The 25,784-nt window shown below is 44.0% G+C and overlaps 1 pseudogene; it reads right to left on the bottom strand.

Annotated features, from left to right (window-relative positions):
- Window positions 1-1,900: 1,900 nt before the first annotated feature.
- Window positions 1,901-25,784, bottom strand: LOC112583818 (annotated as a pseudogene).

Genomic DNA, 25,784 nt, shown 5'->3' with positions numbered 1-25,784 from the left:
CCCTTCTAAAGAGAAAAGACAAAATCTGAGGTATTGCATTAATAATTTTGCTGCTTCTGGGAATTAATTGCTGAAATTTTATGCCCATTAATCAAGGTTTAGTACCATCACACACAGTAATTAAAATGTTACCCAAGATTTTAAGACTGTCCCTCTGTACACAGAATATCTTTCCTTCAAAAGCCCACCAGCCCGTAAGATTTCAAGAGAAAAGTAGAAAATGGGAAAGTCTTCTGGTGGTGGGAGAAGTGGATAACTTAGGTAGAATTCCTGAGAGAAAACTGTAGAGTCAACCACAATACTAATTCAATAACAAGGGAACTAGGATCCCTTTCCAAGGCAAGAATGCTGAAGTGGTTTGCCATTCCTTTCTCCAGCGGACCACATATTGTCAGAACTCTCCACCGTGACCTGTGCTTCTCGGGTGGCCCTGCATGGCACGGTTCAGTTTCACTGAGTTACACAAGACTGTATTCCATGTGATCATTTGGGTTAGTTTCCTGTGATTGTGGTTTTCATTCTGCATGCCCTCTGATAGATGAAGAGAAGAGGCTTGTGCAAGCTTCATGATGGGAGGGACCGGCTGTGGGGAAAACTGGGACTTGTGCAGGGCCATGCTCAGTAAATCTTTAATCCAATGTTCTGCTGGTAGGTGGGGCTGTGCTCCCTCCCTGGGCCTGAGGCAGCCCAGTCCTAGAGTTTGAAGTCCTTATGGTAGGCTATAGGCTCTACGATAGGGGTAATGGCAGCCTCCTCGTAAAGGACTTATGGCAGTATGCTTGCCGTGCCTCCCAGGACTGCTGCTGCCAGTGCCCCTGAACCTGCAGCAGGCCCCTGTCAACCCAGTTGGATACCCAGACAGTACATTAAAAAGCAGAGACATTACTTTTCCGACAAAGGTCTGTCTAGTCAAAGCTGTTTTCTATCCAGTAGTCGTGTACAGATATGAGAGTTGGACCATGAAGACGACTGAGAGCCAAAGAATGGATGCTTTTGAACTGTGGTGTTGGAGAAGACTCTTGAGAGTCCCTTGGACTGCAAGGAGGTCAAACCAGTCAATCCTAAAGGAAATCAATCCTGAATACTCATAGGAAGGACTGATGCTGAAGCTGAAACTCCAATACTTTGGTCACCTGATGCAAAGAGCCAACTCATTGGAAAAGACCCTGATGCTGGGAAAGATTGAGGGCAGGAGGAGGACAGGGACACGGAGGATGAGATGGCTGGAGGGCATCATCGACTCTATGGACATGAGTTTGCGCAAACTCTGGGAGATGTGTAAGATAGGAAGCCTGGCATGCTGCAGTCCATGGGGTTGCAAAGAGTCAAATATGACTGAGCCAACTGAACAACAACAACAATTATCCCTCCGACATCTCCAAACATTCTAGAAGAGAAATCCATTTCTTGCCTAAAAGACAATTTATTCAATGATGTGTTTAAAACAGGTTGGTTTCTGTTAACTGCCAGAGTGGTCTTGATGCCTCAGTGTTCAGAAATTCAGAGCTAATGAGGTACAGACAGCCTTCTCCAGTGGCAGAGAAAAACCTAGACACCAGCACTGAGATAACTGTCACCACTCTATACATGTAGTCAGGTCTGCAACATTTTTAAAAATGATTTGAAATTGAAGCTGCTCATGATCCTCTACAAATAGAAGTGGGAGAGGCTTAGGAGATTATCATCTCAGGCAAATCAAGTCAGCAAAGCAACAGGGAAACGGACATGAGTCTTCCATTCTTTCTGTACTGCAAGTCAACTCTGCTCTTGTGTTGCAAAAACTCACATGTGGGAAGAAGACAACTTGCTCAGGTCAGTCACTCTTAGGCAGTGTTACCACTCCTCCACCAACCATCCCCCTAGAATGCAACAATGGAATGACTGGATTCCCTCCTGAGGATTCCCCTTTGAAAAAATAAACAATCAAGTTTATTTGACCGAATCTGACCCACATTCTACAGTGAAACAAGGCAGGCTCTCCCAGAGTGGGGAGAATGGGAAAGGAAGCCAGGCATCAGGCTGGCACCCTTGGGCACAAGGTGCTGGAGAGTGTGCAGCCTTCTGTGATGGAAAAATGACAGACATCCTGAGAAGCAGAAGTTGAGGCACTTCCAGGGACATCATTCATGAGCAAAAAGCTCCCAAATCTCTCTTAGGTTCTTCTCTGGTACTTCAGGCAGGCATCCTCCAGGTCAGCCAGGAAGCCAGGAATTGCACTCTGCAAAGAAAAGGAGATTGTCATTACTCTGTCCTCCCAGCAACTACTCTTGATTCTCAGGACGTGGCAAAGGTGAAGGAAGATGCCTTGGGGAATAATAAATATGATAATAGGGCTCCTGGTAAGATTTCAACAGAATGTTGGCACTGATGATGAAAAAGGTAAGACTCAGGGCACAGGTAAGTTTGGGGCCACAGTTTTCAGACCTTGCATATTTTAGCTTTTGCTAGTAGAAAGCTAAGACAAGTCTAAGACACTATTTTTGAAAAGAAAAAGAAAACTCAGGAAATGGGACTGGGATGGGCTGTGCGATTCTTCCAAAAAGATGAAAAAAAGGACTTGCTTTACAAAATTAGAAATTGGTAAGAATTGGGAGCAAGAGGCAAGATATGTCATCCCTTAGTTAGTGTTGAACATTGCCCAGACTTTCCCCAAATGTTGTTTTGGTAATTCCTTCTCTACGTTGTGGAAATAGCCATCCCTGTGTTGTTTTTTTGGGAGGGGAGAAACTGATAGCTTTCCTAGATTACATAGTCAGAAGTAGGGACCAGAATTCAAAATATGATGCGTTTTACTCAAGTTTGTGTACATTTTTACTCTCCCTGTGAATTGGTGAGCCCACCAGCCCGTAAGTTGGACCTCACAAAGCAGACTGCATGGTCTCCAGGAGTGATCTGCATACCACTGAAGTCCCTTCTCCTTATAGAAAGAAAACACAAAAATGAAACTGGAGGCTTCCCCAGGCTTGAGCATATCTCATTGTCTCCCAAGCCATGTTGGCTTAACTCCTCCATAAGCAGATACAGGGTCCACAAGCACCCTTGTTCCTACAAGGAGCAGGTTATTGTCCAAAGGTTCCAGAGAGTGATGCTGGCGGGATCTTGGTGGGAAAGTAGTGGAGAGCTGATATTCCAGGTGAAGATTTTGGTCTTTTGTCCCAGCCTCAGTCCTGGGTGTTGGCAACCCCAGTCCTAACCAGAGTCAGTCAACCATGCTGCTTCGTAAAAGAGCATCATGAGGCCTGAGATTGCACATCTCTTCAGTCTAACAGGCCCACAGGGTAAGTCAACATTTGTCAAGCACGCCTCCGCCCTGCCTCTGGGGGTCTCACCTTGGCAACCATGTTGATGAGCCAGGATGGAATCCAGCCACCAGGGTTTATGAAGCAATAAATTAATACTAGAGAGGGAAAGAAAGGACAATTCAAAAGGAGTAAAAATACAGCAGCAAACATCCAGGTTTACATTCAGGCCAAAAACTAAGGAGGGAGGTAACACACAATTCAAGTGGACTCTCCCATCTCCTCATTGGGAGACTTATATACACACTTTGGCAAACAGTCAAAGCACATTCTGCTGCTATTTATTAAACCCATGGCAAGTGCTAGATGGGGAGGGCATGGCAATCCACTCCAGTATTCTTGCCTGGAGAATCCCCATGGACAGAGGAGCCTGGGGGGCTACAGTCCATATGGTTGGACATGACTGAAGTGACTGAGCATAGCATTGCATAGCATAGCATAAGTGCTAGATATTTGGATATGTATCTCACTTATTTATTTCTCTCAATTATCTTAATTATAAAAGTTGATAAAATTAAACTCCAGTTTATAAATGATAAAATTGAGACTTAGAAGAGTGGGGTGATGCATTCAAGGTGGCAGATCTAACGCACACCAGAACAACTGTTCAGATTTTCCTGCAGTCTCCAGGCCACACCCATTCCAGTCCAGCAGGTGGCCACGTAAACCCTCCCAGATTCTCTCCTGAGTATGGAACTCAAGGCAGACAGGTCCCGAGTCCCTTAGTTTTTGCTGAGTGAGAGGTACCTCCTCAGAGACGGTCCCACCAGCCTTCCTGCTCACCTCCAGCCAGAATGTGCAGAACAAGAGCAGCCTGAAGTCAATTCCTAAACCTTGTGGTTCACTTCCATGTTCTGATTTCATTTGCACAATGCAAGAGTAAGTAAAAAATAGATTGATCAGATTTAAACATCCACCTTGCATTGTAGCCAAACTTCAGGGGTGGATTGAGTCTCCTCTGTTTCCTCTGAAGCCATGCCCAGTTCTCTGACCTCAGGGGAAATGCATCCTGCATTTCCTGAGCCTCACAGTCACCGCAGCCTTCATAGGGCGCGCCACACACCAACCGCTGCCTTCCTTTTACCTTTGCTCCGGTTATGGCCAGCGCTCTCCACGGCCAGCTTCACCTGGCACTGGCTCACCCGGATGAAGCCTGGCCTCTCTGGAAACTGTGGCAGCGAGGTGCCCTTGGCCAGGACCACCTGAATCTTCCGCCCTCTGAAGTCCAGGTCTCGCCGCTGCTTCACATAGACGCACTACACTGCCAGTCAAGGCAAGGCCAGAGTCAAACCTCTCAGATGGATAAAAGGAAAGCCCACAAGTCAGAAGCAAAAGGCAATTGTTTTGTTGCCTCCACTTGGTGTTTGCTCCCTTAATCTGCCAGTTCACTTCCTGCTTGGTCTGCCTAACTTCCCTGCAGAGCCCTGTCGCCTCCCACCTGCTGTTCTCTTTTCATAGCAGGCGTGGTGTACATACTCAGCTCCCAGCTGGTCTCTGACTCTTTGTGACCCCATGGACTGTAGCCTGACAGGGTCTTCTGTCCATAGCATTTCCCAGGCAAGAATACTGGAGTGGGTTGCCATGTCCTCCTCCAGGGAATCTTCCTGACCCAGGGCTCAAACCCACAGCTCTCCTGCATATCTTGTACTGGCAGGCAGATTCTTCACCACTGAGCCACCCGGGAAGCTCAAGAGCATGCATTCAGATCAGATCAGATCAGATCAATCGCTCAGTCGTGTCCGACTCTTTGCAACCTATCTGTAATGATTCCTTGTTGCTCTAATTATGAGGGGAACCCACTCCTCCTTTCTCCAATAAAGCAATGAGATCTCAGAGGATTGGTCATTTATCAGCTGTGATCCTGGGTAACTTAATTTTTTCTGAGATTCGACTTCACTGCGCAAGAAAAGAGAGGAACACTGCCTGTAGACAGGCTTGGTGGGGGCATTGGAGAAAGACTGGAGCAGAATCTCACGCAGGAAACAATGGGGTCATTGCTCTCTGTCCCCTCCTTAAGCCCTAATCATTGACCTCTGGGCACAGAGGACGGTCAGGCAAGGTTACTTACACCTGGTGACCACAGGAAGATATGTGGATATCCAAATAGTAGTAGGCAAATGTCCTCACTGGTTCTGGTTCACCAAGAGTAATATAATTATTTCATCGCAATAAAGATTCACAGACCAGCCACCATGTCCAAGGCACTATTACAGGGAAGGTAATTCAATGTTAAGAAACTAAGCAGGAAACACACACACACAGGATCCAGAGCCAATGCTGGGGGAGGAGGGGCGGTGGAGAGAGCTGGAAACGTGGGGCCCGAGTTCCATCCCCGAGTCGGCTGCTCACCGCCTGACTGTGTGCCTCGGTCACCTTAACTCTCTGGGGCCCGTCTTCCTCCTCTACAGACTGAGGGAGTGTATTGAATACTCTGAAGGAAAAGTTGTTTTCAGGCCCCCAAATCTGTGGTACAAGGATTTTCTAGGAAAAATCTCAGGAAAGTATGAGCTGCCTTCCCACAATTATAGATGCTCCATGTCGTCAGACCCAGAAATCATACTGAGATCTCTGAAAGCTACACAAGAAGCAACAGCTTTAGCAGATGCTTATGCAAGAGTCAAAGACAACATTGTCCACACCTTCTGGATATACCGCCATTGAGTCACGGCCATGAAGAACAAAGACACTTAGAAAGCTGAATAATAGTATACATTCAAAAAGGATACATCTCTGCTGGACAACAAAAAAAGACCATTTTCATGTAGGTCACTGTTTCTCCATTGCATTCTGTTTCATAGGCTTCTATTAGACAAAGCAAAACAACAACAACAAAAAACAACACAAAAGACGTTATTGCATCTGGAAGTCCCTTTGGCTTCAATTCACAAGAAGCTTTGATATGACAACCTTGTAGGGTGATAAACCACTAACTCACGAGGCATTGAATTTTAGAGAAAGGCAGATATTTAGAACCACTGCAATCTTGTTGTCCAGGGACAGTGTCTAGTAGATAGAAAAACACAGTAGAAATAAAAGAACCCAACAAAACTTGTTCATTGTATACCACAAACAACATTCTAAGACACAATGCAGTGAAACAAAATTAGGCATCCAAAAATAAATTTTCAAGTTCTAAAATCTTGGTAATCATCAGATGACACTACAGTGCCAATAATTTTTCTGTTGTAACCTTTCTCCTCATCTTAAATTTTGTGACATATTACAGGTGTCCTGGAACTGAGCAACCCAGATTAGAAATGAAGTTTCAAGAGAGGTTAGTGTCCTTCTGAAAAAGCTAGAAAGTGGCTTAACTATGTTAACTGTAAGATGCTTGCCTCTCTACCGTGTTGCTTTATCTCATAGTTACATGGACCAAATCTCCTTAATATCCACCATGCTACTGTGTGCAAATAGCATCGGCTCTTGGAGAGAGAGCAAAGCGATGCTATGAAGTGCACAGCCTCTGCCCTCAAGCTGTGTGGGAAGCTTCTAACTAACCATTTAGAAGAGGAGCCAAGCCTAAGCTTCTGAAGGAACCAAGAGAATCCCTAGAGAAGGTGCTGACAGCTCAGAAATGTGTTATTTAATTCAGCTTTTGAAAGAAAGAAAACCTATTAGAAGCAGACCATGGAGTACAGAATTTATCAGCCCATTACTACAAGAGGTTGAAGATGACCTTGAAAGGAAGGGAATGAGTGGACATCTGCTGCTTTTGCCTGCTCTGCAATGACTCACCCTTTCTTGCACCAGAATCTCATTCTCCTTCAGGGCATCACCGTTTAACTCCTTCTCCCACTATGTGGTTTAAGCAGGACTGTGCAGTTCAGTTCAGTCACTCAGTCATGTCTGACTCTGAGACCCTATGGACTGCAGCATGCCAGGCCTCCCTGTCCATCACCAACTCCTGGAGCTTGCTCAAACTCATGTCTATAGAGTCGGTGATGCCATCCAACCATCTCATCCTCTGTCATCCCCTTCTCCTCCTGCCTTCAGTCTTTCCCAGCATCAAGATCTTTTCCAATGAGTCAGCTCTTCGCATCAGGTGGCCAAAATATTGGAGTTTCAGCTTCAACGTCAGTCCTTCCAAGGAACACTCAGGACTGATCTCCTTTAGGGTGGACTGGTTGGATCTCCTTGCAGTCCAAGGGACTCTCAAGAGTCTTCTCCAACACCACAGTTCAAAAGCATCAATTCTTTGGCACTCAGCTTTCTTTATAGTCTAACTCTAACATCCATACACGACTACTGGAAAAACCATAGCTTTGACTATGCAGACTTTTGTTGGCAAAGTGATGTCTCTGCTTTTTAATATATTGTCTAGATTGGTCATAACTTTCCTTTCAAGGAGCAAGTGTCTTTTAATTTCATGGCTGCAATCACCTGCAGTGATTTTGGAGCCCCCCAAAATAAAGTCTGACACTGTTTCCACTGTTTCCCCATCTATTTCCCATGAAGTGATGGGACCAGATACCATGATCTTTGTTTTCTGAATGTTGAGCTTTAAGCCAACTTTTTCATGCTCCTCTTTCACCTTCATCAAGAGAGTCTTTAGTTCTTCACTTTCTGCCAGAAGGGTAGTGTCATCTGCATATTTGATATTTCTCCCAGCAATCTTGATTCCAGCTTGTGCTTCATCCAGCCCAGCATTACTCATGATGTACTCTGCATATAAGTTAAATAAGCGGGATGACAATATACAGCCTTGACATACTCCTTTTCCTATTTGGAACCAGTCTGTTGTTCCATGTCCAGTTCTAACTGTTGCTTCCTGACCTGCATACAGATTTCTCAAGAGGCAGGTAAGGTAGTCTGGTATTCCCAGACTTACTCCGTGTTAATTTCAGGGCTGGGAAAATGAGCAGAACATGGTCACAGTGATTAGTTCAGGGAAGGCATATGTGGACAGAATCCTGGCTTGCCACTCTCGCAAGTTTAGGCCCAAAAGTGGCTTTGTAAAGGTTCTCAGGTAGCTTATAGAAGATCTGGGAGGACCAGAGTTAGGTTAAGAACCTCAGGATGATTCCAGAAAAGTCAAACTACCACAGCCTCTGGACCATACTCCATAGTGTGGACTGTTGATAGCAAGTACCACACATCAGAGGCTCTGTAAATGGCTACAGCACATGACTGAATCACAACTGGTAGGGAGATGGACAGAGAACATGTGGCTTCTCCCTCGAATATACGGCACCACCATTCCCCATAAAGTAAGAGTGTTTGAAAACAGTATGTGGCCCTAAACCATGACAAACATGCCGAAGGAAATAATATACGATCCAGGCTGAGGCGATAAGAGCCAATCCTGAGACTCTGGATGCCATCAGTAGGAAAGTTCTTATTCCTCTGGGGTTGTGTAGTTGGTTAGAATGTAACCAGTCCATTCTGAAGGAGATCAGCCCTGGGGTTTCTTTGGAAGGAATGATGTTAAAGCTGAAACTCCAGTACTTTGGCCACCTCACGTGAAGAGTTAACTCATTGGAAAAGACTTGGATGCTGGGAGGGACTGGGGCAGGAGGAGAAGGGGACGACAGAGGATGAGATGGCTGGATGGCATCACTGACTCGATGGATGTGTCTGAGTGAACTCTGGGAGTTGGTGATAGACAAGGAGGCCTGGCATGCTGCAATTCATGGGGTCGCAAAGAGTCGGACACGACTGAGTGACTCATAACTGAACTGAAGCCTGCCTCTTCTGGTGGCCTCTCTGCATGACACAGGATCTGCCTGAGAATGTGGTCAATACAGAAGAAGGCAGAGTCCAGCTGGAGAATGAACTATTATGTGCAGCTATCCTGGAAGCCAGACAACCGTGGATTTTCAATGTCATGAACCAATAAACACTTTTTCCTTTCATTACACTGCAATTTGTTAGCTTTTCTTCCTTGCAACCAGGATTCCTAACCACAGCAAGCACCTGTCAGGGTTTCTGGCCCCTGGGCTAGCTGTATCTGGTCCATTGTGCCTGGGACAGCAGAGATCACTCCCCACTCTAAGTGCCAGAAAGATCCCCTATCTAATGCCACTCATAATTCTCCATCATTTCTGGGAAAAATCTAAGAAGTGTAGCCAGGTGACCAGCCTAGGCCCTTGGGTCCCGGGACTCTCCTCCCAGGCTAATTCCAGATTCTGCTACCCCAACAACCCAAAAGCACCCAACTGCTCACAGATTAAAAAAAAAAAAAAATTCATGTTGTTTCATGCCTTCCTCATTTTACTCATACTGTTCCCTGGGCCAAATGTCCTTAACCCACTCACCCTTCACTTTTCACCTCACCATGTATATATATTCTTAAAACTTTGATTCAATTTGTCAAACAAAGCTCAGACACCACTTCCTCCAAGAAGCCTTCCATGCTTTTCCTGGTATGTGTGTGTGTGTGTGTATGAGATGACAACAAACTTGTAGTAAGTTCAAACAGGAGCAAACAGGAGAGTGAATCTATTTAAGTATAAAAAGGAAGTCCTAGAAATACTGAAGGCATATTTCAGCACAGCACCTCAGATATTTAAGCCAAAATTTAAAATGAAACATAGTATAATAGAAATTAAACCTATTGATCTCTGCTGGTTAGAGAAAATAGCAATAGGTTCTACCTTCTAACTGATTTTTTTAAGGAATACATGTCACTCACCCGTCACTTGTGGGATCCGCCGTCTTATATAGCCCAAATCCATACAGATATCTGCAAGAATATCTGGTGGGGCTCTCAGGGTACCAATGAGCTTATACTCATAAAGTCCAGTTGGCTGTAAAATGAGAACAAATAGAAACAGCCTATTGATTCCCAAGGTGCTATTACACAGCATATGAAAAATAGTTGCTTGTGCCATCTCACTACTGGGCATCCCCCATGCAGTCTTGGAAATGCAATGGTGAAAAAACAGGTGAAGATCTTGCTGATCTTGCTCTCATAGTTCTATTTGTTCTTTGCCACAGGTGCTGGTGATAGCTACCCAGGTAATTTAAGTAGGATAAAAGAAGGTTATGTGATAAATGGTGTCTAGTTTAGAGGGCTGGTGGTTTGTTGCATATCACCAGATGTTCAGGGAATGTCTCTATGAGGGATTTATCAGAAGAGTTTCTTCTGAGTATTAGAAGGAGCTGGCCATGGAAAGATGAGAAAAGCCCATTCCTGGTAGGGAGAAGGCCCACAGGCTGATGGATTGGTTGTCTTCCTCAAAGAACAGAAAGTCAGGGAGACCAGAGAACTGTGATGGGAAAGTGATAGGAGCTGCTGTCAGAGAAGTAGTGGGGGCTGGGTCCAGAGGGCTTTGTGAACCAAGGCAGTGGGCACAAAGATTTTATTCTAGTAGCTATGGAAAGCCAGTCAATAACTTCAAATAGGGAAATTATTTTTTTTTAATAGTTCTTGCTTCTTGGTAGAAAATAGAACATAAATGAGTAAGGAGATGGGTTAGAAGACCAGTACAATGATCCAGAGAAGAGAGGTTGACGACTGGCCAGAGCGGTAACAATAGTGATGGGGAGAAGTCAGTATTTTAGGGTAACATTTCAGAAGTAATGTCAACAGAAATTGCTGACAGGTTGGCTGTAGAGACAGAGATAACTAGAACAAATCTTCTAACATTTGCTTAAACAACCAGGTAGATGGGAGATCCATTTTTGAGAGAGAGAAAGCTTGCAGAGGTGGTGACCTGTGGGCTGACTGAGAGTTCTACTTTGAGCATGTTGAGTTTGAAGTGCTTATTAAACACTCATGTGGAAATGTCACATAGGCAGAGTTCAGACTATTTTAGATAACCATGGGCCATAATGAAACCCAAAACATTATTGTTTTATCAATTCCAAGGTGGAATTTTTCAGCAACTGCTTTTTTTTTCTATAAAAAACGTGTATAAAAGAATGAAAAAGGGATATATGTAGATAGAGAACAGATTTGTGGATACAACAGAAGAATCAGAGGGTGGGACAAATTGAGAGAGTAGCATTGAAACATATACATTAACATATGTGAAATAGAAAGCTGGTGGAAGCTGTTGTATAACGCAGGGAGCTCAGCCTAGCGCTCTGTGACAGCCTAGAGGGGTGGGATGAAGGGGGAGGGATGGAGGAGACGTACAAGAGGGAGGGGATATATGTATACTTATGGCTGATTCATGCTGTTGTATTGTATTGCAGAAACCCACACAATATTGTAAAGCAATTATCCTCCAATTAAAAATTTTAAAAAAGATTAAAAAAAGAACGAAGTGGGGGAAGAAACACCAGCTTCAAACCATACTAGTCCTTTTTATTCAGAAAAAAAAGATCATTTCTAAAGGTCTAAGTACAAGAGATTTTCCTTGTTTTCAAGCCATATTCTGTGAGGATGTAGGCTGGAGGGGATACACTTCACTCTCTGTGCAATGGCAACTAATTCCTGACACCCCTGCCAAAAAGTTTATTGTACAATTCCTGACCCTCTTGGCAAAGGGTTCTTTGTTAAGATTAAACTAATGACTTAATTCCAGTACAAAAACAAACAAAAGAAACAAAAATGAACCTTTTAAATGTACCTACACCTCCAGGTGCTAACGCAGTCCTAATGGCTAACCCCAGATGAATGAACCTACATCCTTAAACACTGTTCCAAGAACTTATGTGAAGTCAAGGTGTAAACGTGAAGATCTTTCTAGAGATCCTGAGGCTTCAAGGGTCTCCTGACTTAGGTGGCATAACCATAATTCTCAGTTTAGGAATCTCAGATGTCTGTGAAAGTACCTGGCGGAAAATGGAAAGTAAAGTTGAAAGTGAATTCATAAGGGTCTTTCACTCTGAGAGCATGTGGCATTATACCAAGAGTCTCCAATCAGCAAATGAGAGACTGGTAGGTCTGACCTCCACGCGTGCCGTGCCGTGAATGCCCCACAGGAGGGAGGGATTCAAGAGAAAAGCCCTCCTCCTCCTGTCTCCTCCCATGAACTTCACAGAAGATGAGGCTTTATACCAGCACACATCTACACCCACAAACGTTTTAGTTAGCTTGGGAAGACAAAGATTTAGCTTCTGTTCAGGAATAGTGTGGCCCCGTTTTCTACACCCAGTGAGCAAAAGGGATAGCTATTGTAGAGATTATGATCTCCCCAACTTCACATGAATCAGCTTTGGTAATCTGGACAAATGAAGACAAACTGCTTCCTGGAACTAGTTCCCAGCCCTCCTGCATGTATTGATCATTTGAGCCCTTAGTGACTTCAGTCCTGTAATAGTACAGAAAAGAAAAAAGAAAGCCCTCAAGGAAGCGAAGAATAAAACAGTGTGATTATTGTGAATACCCAAGAATGAACTATCATGACAACTTTCTTTAAACACTGTCTTCATGGCAGGGCTGGGAAATGCCAAAACACCAGAGGACAAATTGTGGGATGACATCTTTCCTTGTCCATCAATAAAATGTTCTTTACAGGTGTTTAGCAGCCCCATCCAAATTCCTGCATCAAAGAATCATTTCCTTTGAAAGAGGACCTCAGCAAACACACTCACAACTTCATTTTGTCTTTGAAACAATAAAGTGAATTTTTATAACTATAAAAGTAATTCATATTCGTTAAAAAATATTATAAAATGTGAAGAAAATTTAAATGGCATGCAATGCTCAAATCCACAAATCCCTAACTGCAATATATGATATATTGCTTCTCTTTTTACCATTTTTTATTGAAGTATAGTTGATTTACAATGCTGTATTAAATTCTGCTGTTTAGTAAAGTGACTCAGTTATAGATATACATATCTTCTTTTCTGTGGTCTTTTCCATTATGCTTTAATTCATCACATGATATTGAATGTAGTTCCTGAGCTATACAGTAGGATTTTTTGTTCACCCATCTTACATGTAAAAGTTTGCATCTGCCAGCCCCAAACTCCCAATCCTTCCCACCCCCGATCTATCTCCCCCAGGCAACCACAAGTCTGTTCTCTATATCTGTTAGTCGTCTGTTTTCGTTGCATAAACATGCTCATTTGTGTCCTACTTTAGATTCCATATATAAGTGATAGCATATCACTTATATGCTGAAGGACTGATGCTGAAGCTCCAACACTTTGGCCACCTGAGGCAAAGAACTGACTCCTTAGAAAAGACCCTGATGCTGGGAAAGATCAAAGGCAGGAGAAGAAGGGGACGACAGAGGATAAGATAGTTGGATGGCATCATTGACTTGATGGACATGAGTTTGAGCAAACTCCAGGGTTGGTGATGGACAGGGAGGCCTGGCGTGCTGCAGTCCATGGGGTCTCAAAGAGTCGTACACGACTGAGTGACTGAACTGAACTGATTTTCTATACAGTGAGCAAAAGGGATAATTATGCATAGAAAAAAAGATCTTCTCAGCTTCCATGAGTTAGCTTTGGTTATCTGGACGCATGAAGACAAAGTGTTTCCTGGAATTAGTCTCCTTCCCTTCTGAATGCAGTTTCTGCTCTTAGTGACTTCACTCCAGTAAAACCACAGAAAAGAAAACAGAAAGCCCTCTAGAAAGAGAAAAAGAGAGTGATGCGACTTACGTGAATACCAAAGAAGGAACTACTATGACGACTTCCTTTAAACATTCCCTTCATGGCAGGACTGAGAAATGCCAGAACACCAGAGAAGCAAAATGCTTGGTGACACCTTTGCTAGTCCATCCATAAAATGTTCTTTTCAAGCACCGAGTAGCCCCACTCAAATTCTGGGTCAAAGCAATTTTTTTACCTCTCATTTCTTTCAAAAGAAGGGGTTTGTTTCAAAGGAAACAAACTCACATTTTCTTTATGTCTCTTAAAAACGAAATGTTCATAATTATAAAAGTAAGTCATATTCATTGAGAAATATAGTAGGTGACAAAAATAATAAAGAAAACTAAAACATGTAACTTCATAATCCTCAAATACCAACTGATAATATTTTGCATATTTTTTGAGTAAATAAATATTTCTATGTGTTATAAAATGGGAGTAATTTAGTATAAACAGACTGTATTCCTATTTTTAACTACATAATTTTGAAACAGTGATCACAGCTAATTTTATTATTCTGTAAGTTATTTCTGTTTCCATATATTTTCACAATTATGAACACTGCTGGAAAAATTATTCCAAATGGACAAACCTGGTTCATAATTCTAACTTCCTCATTAGGCAAGCAAAATGCTTCTTCAGAGATCAATTTTAGGGTCAATGACATTAACATTTTAATGCTCTTTATACTTGTTATAAATCTTTAAGAAAGAATTTTACCTATTTATATTCTCACCAGTAGCAAAGATGCATCTCACCAGGACTGGGTACCACTGTTTGTACAAATAATTTAGTAGGAGGAAGCATAAATCTTAGTTTTATTTGGGCAATGTACTAATGTGTAATTCTCTTTCAAATTAGAGATGTAATTCTGGTGCAAAATTTTTTGCAGATACGTTTTGAAATGTTGTAAGATTTCAATAAATGACTCTAAACAAGTTTACTCAAGAGGTGCTTGGCTTTTCCTGAAGGTCCTCCAGAAAAACACTTCTAAGAATGTCTCAATGTCTTTATCCAAAGTAAAATGCAACGCATGCTTTTCTTTTTTACATTACTTTTAATTGCAGTATAGATGATTTACACTGTCGGGTTAGTTTCTGCTGTACAGCAAAGTGAACTACTTGTACAAATATCCACTATTTTTTAAGACCCTGATGTCGGGAAAGATTGAGGGCAGGAGGAGAAGGGGGAGACAGAGGATGAGATGGTTGGATAGCATCATCGACTCAATGGACGTGAGTTTAAGCAAACTTTGGAAGACAGTGAAGGACAGGAAAGCCTGGTGTGCTGCAGTCCATGGGGTCACAAAGAGTTGGACACGACTGAACAACAGAAAAACAACATACTTTTCTAATGACTCACTGATTAGAAGATACTGTGCTTTCCTACACCACAGGTGGTAAAAGAATTAGTCAGTGGTAGAGAATCAGTTGATACCATGTGTAGAATATAATTCCCAGAAGAAACGGGAGATTCATTATAGCATATACTCTCTTTCTTACTAAGAAAATTGCACAGCTGATAATTTTCCTCATCTCTTTTACAGGTAGAGGCAGCCATAAGGCAATTCTTTCTTCTTTTGAATATGGGTATGATGTCTAGAGCTGAAGCAGCTATTTTGTGATTAAGAGACAATAAAAATGAGAAAGCAGAGTGAAAATATTCAGAGTTTTACTGACATTGTTGATCAAATGATTCAACGCCAGCAACTGCTAACCTCTGGACTACTTGCTAGGTGAGAAATAGAAACCCCTCTTTGGGGACTTCCCTGGTGACTCAGTTAGTAAAGAATCTGCCTGCAATGTGGGAGACCTGGGTTCGATCCCTGGATTGGGAAGCTCCCCTGGAGAAGGGAACGGTTACTCACTCCAGTATTCTGCCCTGGAGAATTCCATGGACTGTATAGTCCAGGGGGTCCAAAGAGTCGGACACGACAGAGTAACTTTCACTTTCACGTTTCACTTGTTTAAGACTTTGTTAATCCAGTTTTCTGTTACTTGCAGCTACAAGCAATCCTACATATTACAAGTGGTTCTTATTGAGAATTTTATTTGAGCTCTGTGATCCTGAAAAACAACAGAGATTAAGAAATTCTCCCATGCTTTGTGTTTCAAAAAACAGCTATCACAAAAGAATCACTTTTACACACACACACACACCCTTTGTTTACCTATCACAAGGCCAGACACAACACCTCTAAATTCCCTTTGACGGTCCCACAAATGATCCGCTAAACTACTTATTCCAAGGATCAATAGGCACAAAACGCTTGTTCACCAAATTAGTTAAGCATCTCCTTCCTCCAGACTCTAAATTTTGGCCCAGCCTCAGTCTAAGCAGCATCCAGCCCTGCTGAGAATGAACTGGCCCCAGGGTAAGACATTCTGTTCCATTCTCCAGAAGACCACCTTCATCTCACTTCTCCACATGCGGTTTCAGTCTTGCTGACTCCTCTCTCTCTGTTAAAAAAAAAAAAAAAAGACTTTTCTGCCTCTCTCCTGAGAAACTCACGGATCTTATGGTCAAAGTATTCTTCCTAATACAATATCCTCCAACTCTTAAGTCCAGGTTTGCTTTTTATTTGACATTAAAGTAGACTGACAAAATAGTACTGATCAGACTTCTGAACATTTCCAAGCACGTAAGACTATGTAATTCATTATGTAATTCATTAAAATAGTACACAATACTACACTATGTAATTCATTAAAACAGTACAAAAATGCATAAGCATTACTAAAACGAATAGTTAAGGAAGAGAAATAAGAGATAATGGACACAATTAATGGACATTGAACTGCAGCATATTTAATTCTGCATAGAAATCTGAAACTTCACACACTCTATTACAGAAAGTTCCACTTCCTTCTACTATGTATCACAGGGGGAAAAAAAAAACAGCAACAAACACCATAGGCCCACTATTTTCTTGAGCCTGAGAAAACCGTCATGCAAGGTGTACACTTGGCTTTCCAGCTTAGAATGGATTTGCCTTGGTGATCCGTCAGCGTCACTACAGCTGCCATGCATTCTGCGCTGGAAGCTGTCCAATCACTCTGCCCTAACTCTTTCAATAATACGAACATTTATTTCTCTAAACACAGTGCAGGTTCCAGTTTTAGGTTCACTATCTTGTGTAATCTCAACAGAGCCCTGCGGTATCAACAGGGACACTGGTGTCATGTCCCTATGACATGAAGCTCAGAGAGATGGCATACTTCCTCGAGTTCTACAGTTGGCTCTGGGGACAGCCAGAGAGAGGAGGACACCGTCCCCTTCTTCTCCCCACGACGGCTCCTAATATGGCTCTACTCTCTCCGCACACTTGCTCCAAGCCACTGCTCCAACGACAAGCTAAGAATGTCAGTAAAGATGGCACAGGCTCTCAGAGCTGGAAGGAGTCTTAGATCCTTATGTAAAAAATGACAGAGATGCATCAAAAGGCAGCTGATGACTCCTGCTGGCAAAACCTGGATGGGAAACTTTCCTTCCAGTCCCTAACCCAGTGTTCCTGCCCCAGACCACCCAGAAATATGCAAATCTGCAGAGACACCAAGTAGCTTGGTGGCTGTCTAAGACTGGGAACGGGAACAGGAGATGACTGCAAATGGGGAACAGGTTTCTTTGGGGATAACACAAATATTTGAAAATTAGACTCGGGGAAGGATGTGTGACTCCACAAACTTACTAAAAATTAGTGAACTATACACTTAAAATGAGTAAATTTTGAGGTACTTAAATGATACCTCAAGAAATACAGCTGTTAACACTAGAAGATTAGGAAACTCACTCAAGGTCACACAAGTAATGAGCATGACCTGAAGCTCATTCGTTGCAAAAGAACCTGGACCTGAAGCCAGCGATGTGACGGCAGAGTTCACAGCCTATGATCCCGCCTCCAAGCGTCACTGGCCTCTCCCAACATATTATTAGAGAAATAACAAGCTGTCAGAGTAGACAGAGCTGTGGCCAAGGTGACCGTGTGATTGACCATTCTAGCGGACAGTTCTGAGTGAAAGAGCTTTGTCATGTGTTTCACCAGGACAAGCATAATGCAGGTCTTGAAGGGTAGAGTAGAACATAGATCACCCTACTCACAGCAAACACCATTTAATTTACTAGGGGCTTCAAAATGTATCCTCTCATTGGATCCCTGGCACAACTCTGGCAGGAAAGGAATTATCTCCAGCTTACAGATGAGGAAGCTGAGACTCAGCTAGGGCCCTAGGTTCATAAATCCCAAAACCTCAGAGCAATTAAGCATCAGAACTGTATTTTAGACCAGGAGTTACTGAATCTGTCATGCTGTCTATTTTTCACAGTCCACAAGCTAACAATAGTTTTTAGTTTTCAAAGTGGTTATGTAAGTCAATATACAGCCTCTTAGTCTATAAAGCCTAAAGTAGTTTCTATTTGGCTCTTAACAGAAAAAAAAAAAAAATTGCAATCCCTGCTTTAGACCATTGCCGCCACCACTTCTGAAAACATACGGTCCAGAAAAGCTCTGGATTACTAGAGTCATACTGCTACTCCACATGCAAGAGAGGAATCTTCACATTATAAACCCCAAATATATTATGTTTTATTTTAAATCACATGTGGGTTTACCATTTAAGCTCAGACCACTCTTCAAAGTAAATCTGCTGATCTTGAGCACACCATACAGGATAAGCAACAACACTCTTAAACAAAACATATGCAAACTCAGAAAACCAAACAGAAAAAAAAAATCTTAAAAGAAGCTGTCAGGAAGGAATGGGCCATCACTTTGCTTATAGACGAATACCGATGATAATTAGAGCAGACATCTCATCAGAAACCACTCTGCAAAAAAAGAAAAGGTAGGGTGAAATATATACTAAATCAATCACTGACCTAGAATTCTATACCCAATGAACCTATCCTTCAAAAGTAAAGAAGAAATAAAAACTTTTTCAGACAAACAGAAACAGGGAATTCATCAGCAGCAGACTTGGCTCTGGAAGAAATGTTAAAAGAAGCTTTTCAGGGAGAAAAACATATGATATAGGTCAGGAACTCAGATAGACATTGCATAAAAGGTGCCCATTTTATCGTCTTAAAGTTTGTGGAAGGTATGAACTTTCTGTCTAATGAATACGTCAGGCATCACCAAAATGCAGGTACACAATAAGTTCTGAAACACTGCTTGAATGGGTCATGATGCAGTATTTTGGAGGTTTCTTCTCACTAGGGTGTATTCAAACAGCCCCAAACCAGCTGTGGAATACAAAGTCTGACTTACACCCGCAGACAGGCATGGGGGATCCTGCTCCCCCGTCCCCGCTAAGGCATGCCTCCAAATCTTGGACCAGCACCTTGCGATCGGTGAGCATCTTCATGCTGCCTCACACCACAAGCTCATCCTGAGAGAAGTGAGGAGACAGAGAACTGAGGCTCCAACATTATCTATCCAGTTACACAGAGGGGCGATGGGACAGGAGAGAGACAGAGAGAGAGAGAGCTGACCTCCACAAGTGGCAGAAATTAGAAGGAGGCTACACATGGTGCTCAGCTTTAAGCCAAGGTGGTCCTACCCACTTGTAAATATGGCTGTGTAAGTGTCCCCAATGCATCAACTGCTCCATCGATCATGTTGGTACCGAGAAGGATGGGAAAAGGAAAGAGAGTCCTGGCACCCAGAAGTGAAGAGGTTCGTGATGCAAGTCGGATTACGATCCCATCAGGGAAATCAGAGTGAAGCTTCTCTCCCACTGAGGTAAATCTGTTTCCATGGCAGTTTAATCACTGCTTCCTTCCAAAAGGCCAAGCTATCTCTCGACACAGCACGGCTGAACCTAGTTTTCCCAGTAAGGCCAGGATCTCAGTAGTTCAGCAGGGCAACAGCACAGGAAAGAACAGTCCCTGGGAAAGTACTGTCTGCTCTTGACCAAACTCACTGATGAGAAGACCTTTGCAAGGACAAAGGCAGCCGCTTCACACAGTGCCAGACACTTGGTTTCAAATCGTAAGAAGTCAAGCCCTCAGTCAGATCTTTCCAGACCAACATTTTCTGGGTCTAAATCAATGATGTGAGCCTCTAAATGCCAGTTTCACACCATGTACAGGCAGGTCACAGTGTCTACTGGCATGGTATCCAGCCTAAAGCTCCAGGGAGACCTGACTGCATATCTCTGGGAAAGCTTTTGCAAATGACCCAGGACCCTTCTCTCCAAGGGAACCTTCTCCCTGCTGTTCAGCGGACCACGTCCACTCCCAAGTGGCCACTAATTTAAAAACCAGGAAGAGATGGTCTTCACGTGGACATGACTTCCACCTTAAGATAGTCCTCCTTTTCTCTCTTCCCTCTCCTGCCTCTCAGTGCCACCACGTGGGGTGGTGCAACTTGAGCACCATGTGAGAAGCTCCCTTTACATCAGTGGTTCGCAAAGAATAATCTATGGAGTTTCGGTATCACCTGGCCATTCGGTAAAAACAAAATGTTAAAAAGAAGGAGGAGGAGAAGTAAAGAAATGTAAAGCCAACTCTCAAGTTCCACCCAGATCCACTGAATCTGAAACGGAGTAGGATATTAACTGTGAATTTAACAGGCTTTGCAGATGAATGTTAACAGGCTTTGCAGATGAGTCTAGTGTATGCTCAAGGTTAAGAATCACTCTGCCATGGATCATTTCATTCAATGTTTGTCAGAAGCCAATGATCCTAAAAAGCAAGAATTATACTTGTTTCGCAAATGAGGAAGCTGAGATTTTAAAATGAAATAGCAGCCGGCCAATATCCCCCAAGTAGTAAGTGGGGGCCACTCTCCAACACCAGGTTCACCCTGGTCCTGCGTCCTTCTGGCCCCTCCTGGAAAAGGAAGGAAGGTTAGCCTGGCTCTGGAACTTAGCACTCAGCGTTCCCTCTACTGCAATGGTTTATAACACAGCACGCTCATTAAAATTTCTTGGGAAGCTTTCACATGAAAAAACAAAAAGAAGCAACAAAAACATATTTTATTTTGAAGCATTTCAAACACACCAATGGAGAAGGCAATGGCACCCCACTAGAGTACTCTTGCCTGGAAATCCCATGGGCGGAGGAGCCTGGTAGGCTGCAGTCCATGGGGTCGCTAAGAGTCGGACAGGACTGAGCAACTTCACTTTCACTTTTTCTCTTTCATGCATTGGAGAAGGAAATGGCAACCCACTCCAGTGTTCTTGCGTTGAGAATCCCAGGGGCAGGAGAACCTGGCGGGCTGATGTGTATGGGGTCGCAAAGAGTCGGACATGACTGAAGTGACTTAGCAGCAGCAGCAGCAAACACACCAAAGTAGACAGGACAGAATAATCAGCCTCTAGGACAAAGGGGAACTTCTCAAAAGGACCGTCCAAGCTCCACTCCAACTCTGTTCACGATGGGGCTCTAATAGGGCTGAGAGGTGTCCTGAGAGCTCCCCAGACAGCTCTTGAGCTTTGAGGAACACCCTCTGGTCCATTTCTCCTCTGATATTTGCAGGACGCAATCTCTTCTTTCATTTATATCTCCACTCAATTGTTAACCTCTGGAAGAGGGTTTTTCCAGATTCCCTGTATCTAAAGCACACCTGGATATCCCCACCTCCGCCATAACATCTCTGTATCCCTTCATCCCACTTTACTGTTTCTGTAGCATGTTCAGCTGTCATTTCATTATATACTATGTTTATTATCCTCAGTGAATACTGTTTATTGTTTAAGAAGCTCATTCACTGAACCAGCAGCTCCAACTGCCTGCTCCCTGCTTATGCCCAGTGTCTGTCAGGGCACTACCACATGGAGGCACGTAGCGAATGTCTCCTGAATAAATGAATGACAGTGGGACAGGGCAGAGACTATAACTCAAGACTGTCTGCCTCCAAAATCCATGCTCTTTTCCACAGCGCCACATAGACTAGCATAGCACACAGCAGTGTTGCCCTAGCTTCGCTTTCAGGTCAGTTCAGTCGCTCAGCCGTGTCCTACTTTTTGCGACCCCATGGACTGCAGCACGCCAGGCCTCCCTGTCCATCACCAGCTCCCGGAGCTTACTCAAACTCATGTCCATCGAGTTGGTGATGCCACCCAACCATATCATCCTCTGTCGTCCCCTTCTCCTCCCGCCTTCAATCTTTCCCAGCATCAGGGTCTTTTCCAATGAGTCAGTTCTTCATATCAGGTGGCCAAAGTATTGGAATTTTAGCTTCAGTATCAGTCCCCCCAATGAATATTCAGGACTGATTTCCTTTAGAATTGACTGGTTTAGCTTTGCTTAGCTTGGAGAAAAAGAATGTAGTTCTGAATGGAAGCAAGCTATATATTTGGTACTGAGTTTATCCAAGTACACTGGTTCGTGTCTAATTACTAGCTATGAGGGCTTATGTGGCTCGCTCTGGGTCTTACTACCATCCATAAAATAGGAAAATAAACCTGTCTCTACCTATCTCCTATATTTGTTGAGAGGGATAAATGAAAACTTACATGTAATAGCATTTTGTATATTAAGGGGCCATGTAAAGATAAGTTAGCACTACACTTGGGGAGAGAAAAAGAAGGTGAGACCAAGGAAACAGAGTAGGCAAAGAAAGCAGGACAAAAGCAAAAAGAAAGGGTGATGGTAATTGGACAGAATGGTTGCAAAGAGACTTTCCAAGTCTAAAATTCTGTGATTTAATAGGAAAAGAGAAAATGGAAAAGTATCAAAAGTAGCCATTTGTTCAAGAACAAGATTCAGAATTATTGGAGTCTACTAAAAAGAAGCCACAATTTTTTTTACTTTAAAATACAATTTATCTGTCATACTGCAAACTCTTTCAAGTACCTCTATGCTTATGTCAATCTTTTCAAATCATGTGATAGTAACTTTGTTACAGCATCATTTTTAGATCATGATCACACCTCCCTGATTCAGACTCACAGCAGGTATTCCCTGTGGAACAGCCAGCCTGGTTCAACTGGATAAAGTCACTGAAAAGTCTGAGAAGGGAGACTGTCTGATTCTTCTTATTCCATAAATTCCAAATGGTACACCCCTGATGAAACGGCTAATATGATTTGTATGCAAACATTCATCCATTGAACATGTCCCTTACTCAACAAAGATTTAGCAAGAACTTTGATGAAAAGGGTTATTTTTGTATGGGTACCAAACGTAACCTTACTGAAACAAAATCAAGCATTTCAAGAAGCCTTATCGGATTACCTGTCTCAGCTTCTGCTTATGGGTTTCACATTAACAAGAAATAGGAAGAGACAGGAAGAAGCAAGGGACTCATTCCAGCAGGGTGGAAATCTGTAGATGGTTATTAAGAAATAAGATGAATAATGTGTCTATTGATGGGACTGAAGGAAAGGTCTTAATGCAACTCCATCAAAAGTCAGGTGGATCAATAAGACTCTCTGCTAGTCCCCTAACATTAAAGGGCCCCAAACAAGCCCACTCTGTACACCAGTCGGAAGAATTTAAAAAGCCAGATGATAACAATTGCAATGAAAACCCTGACCTGGAATGACCTGGGCAATAGTCTGGTATGTAAACCAAGGTGAAAATTAACAGAGGGGCCAGGATTTTCTGGTTGGACCTCCAGTCAGGGACCTGGGGACCCAAGGCCATATGCACAGTGGCTCTAGGCAGGGAAGTGTGGGGAAGAGGAAACAGAGTCACATAATATCAACAGCATGCATGGTGGATGAAACCACACTGGATCACAAGACCGAAGAGGGCACAGGGTTTTAGGGGAGATAAGTGCAGGTCTAGGCAGGCCAGGACAAGCTGAATTCACTTGGCTATGGAGTGGCATTCAGAAGACAAGATTTACTAACTGAGGGATTCGAGGGAATTCTCTTCCAGGAGGAAAGTAAAGGATGGGAGTCAACCTGGAATGAAAATGAGGCTCTATCTAGCAAAATGGGTCAGGCAGCAAAAAACACTGGATGTGCAACTAAGGTTCTAGGAAAGGGCTCACACCTGACACAACAGGGTCCCTAGACACTGAATACACATGCAGATCATGGTGGCCATGGGCAGTGGCCCCCAGCCTAGCTGCTGGGGCTCAAGGCCATGCCTATGGCCTCCAACTTATGCGAGTTCTCTGGAAAGACTTGTAGCTTACATCAATGTACTATAACTGCCCTCATGCCCAGAACAGGTGGAAATAAGACTTATATCATGGTTCAGAGGATAGGAACTGTTCTGAATACGCATCCTCCCCCCAGGAGGGAGGTGGGCCCTGTTCCATATCAATAAACAATGGAAACAATAGAAAGCCAGACATTCTGCCTCAGCTCAGGCAGTGGCTGTTGTGGGATAAAAAGCACAAAAGCAAAAGAGCACAAGCCCTTCAGGGGATGTGAGGGGAGTGGTCAGGGCTGACGGGAGGACAGGACCGGTGTGGAGGAGCCATGGGCCCTGGACCAGCCTAGTCCCCCGAGCAGAGCCCACCTGGCATACTTGCCCTCTCAGAGTCAGTGGAGGAGTGTATCATAGCATAGGTCTGGAGCTAGAAAGCTGAGTTCCAACCCCAGAGTGAGTCTTGAGCCATCAGCTTAACTAAGGTGATAGTCTATATAGTGCCTGACAACATGGCACCGATGTGAGGACTAAGTCAGTGCCGCAGAGCACTTAACCATGCCTGGAGCATAAGACAGCATGCAATAAGTTAGCTATGACTGTAGGTATTATATTTTACGCAGGCAACAGGGCCATTGGAAGGGGAACAATAAGATCACAATCTCTTTCAGGTGTTTGATTTCAGGTGTGCAGAATGGAAGGGAAAGGGTGGAAGGCCAAGAAGCAAGTCAGAAGATCACTGCAATTCTAGGGAAGAGGTGGCACTCAGAGTGACAAAGGTCAGGGAAAAAAGGGAAGGGGAAGGGGCCAGACATCAGATACATTTGAGTTGTGAATTGCCAACATTTGGCAAATGCCTGGATGTGGCGGGTGCGGAAAATGAAACAATTTTATCCAGAACATCAAAGGATTTTTTCTGAAAACATGTCCATTTTTGCAGCCAGGTAAATGCTTAAACGACACTCAGAAATTAATTCTGCCTGCTCTACACTGAGCTTCCCGCTCATCCTGTTGTACCCAGTGACCCTGGGCCACACAGACATTCAGAGCTCCTCCCTACTCTAACAGTTTCAGACTCTGGTCTCTGCCAGGAAACCTGCACTTCACTCCCTTGCCTAAAGGCGACTTCTAACCTAGTCACCACGCAGCAGCTAGCACACAGAGCAACCGATGACAGACCATCATTCCACCTGGCCGGCTCCAAAGGCCTGCCGGCACACCCGCAACTCCATTCCTCCTACCCTTCAACTTTTCCCCCACACTTTTTCTCAGGCTAAAGCTATTCGGTGCAATTTACAAGGAATGGGGCAGCACTCCAAGGAGCAAGTTAGTGAAATGACTAGACGACGGTAGGTCCCTTCTCAGCAACATTCCTCACACCACACATACCACCCTGTACATCCACTCTCTGAAGAGCCCAGTCGCTTTTCTTCCGGGATTCAATCTGAACATACTCCCCGCCACACAGATACCACTGGCACCCACGTGGGAGAGAGGCTCACTTCCCTTGCAGGCAAGTGGGTGGGGCTAAGCAAGAATCCGCAGACCCACGTTTTCACTCTGCCATCAACTTCTAACAAAACACTTGCCCTGTCTGGTCCCCCCACCCCAGGCCCCCGGGAGAACCTCCCACTCCCACCCCCACCCCCGGGGAGCACTCACCACCCTGCCCCCCGCAGACGCCCGCCCGGCGCTCCTCTAGGGGCGGACAGCTACCTGGTCCAACAGCCCGTAGACGCTGATGCCCTGGGTCTCCATCAGCAGCTCCCAGGCGGCCCCGGAGAGTGCGGGCCGCTGGAGCTCGGCGCAGGCCTCCCTGAACTGCTCCTCCGAGAAGGCGCCAGCCCCACGCTCCATCCTTCAGCAGCGGCGGCCCTAGGGCCCGGAAGGAAGAGGGGATAGGTGGGGCTCATGCTCGGAGGCGGGACGAGAGAGTGGCCCAGC

The sequence above is a fragment of the Bubalus bubalis genome, chromosome 3 (genome assembly GCF_019923935.1).
Source record: "Bubalus bubalis isolate 160015118507 breed Murrah chromosome 3, NDDB_SH_1, whole genome shotgun sequence".
Classification (NCBI taxonomy): Eukaryota; Metazoa; Chordata; class Mammalia; order Artiodactyla; family Bovidae; genus Bubalus; species Bubalus bubalis.
The sequence above is the reverse complement of the archived record's forward strand: the minus strand, read 5'-3'. Positions and strand labels throughout refer to the sequence as shown.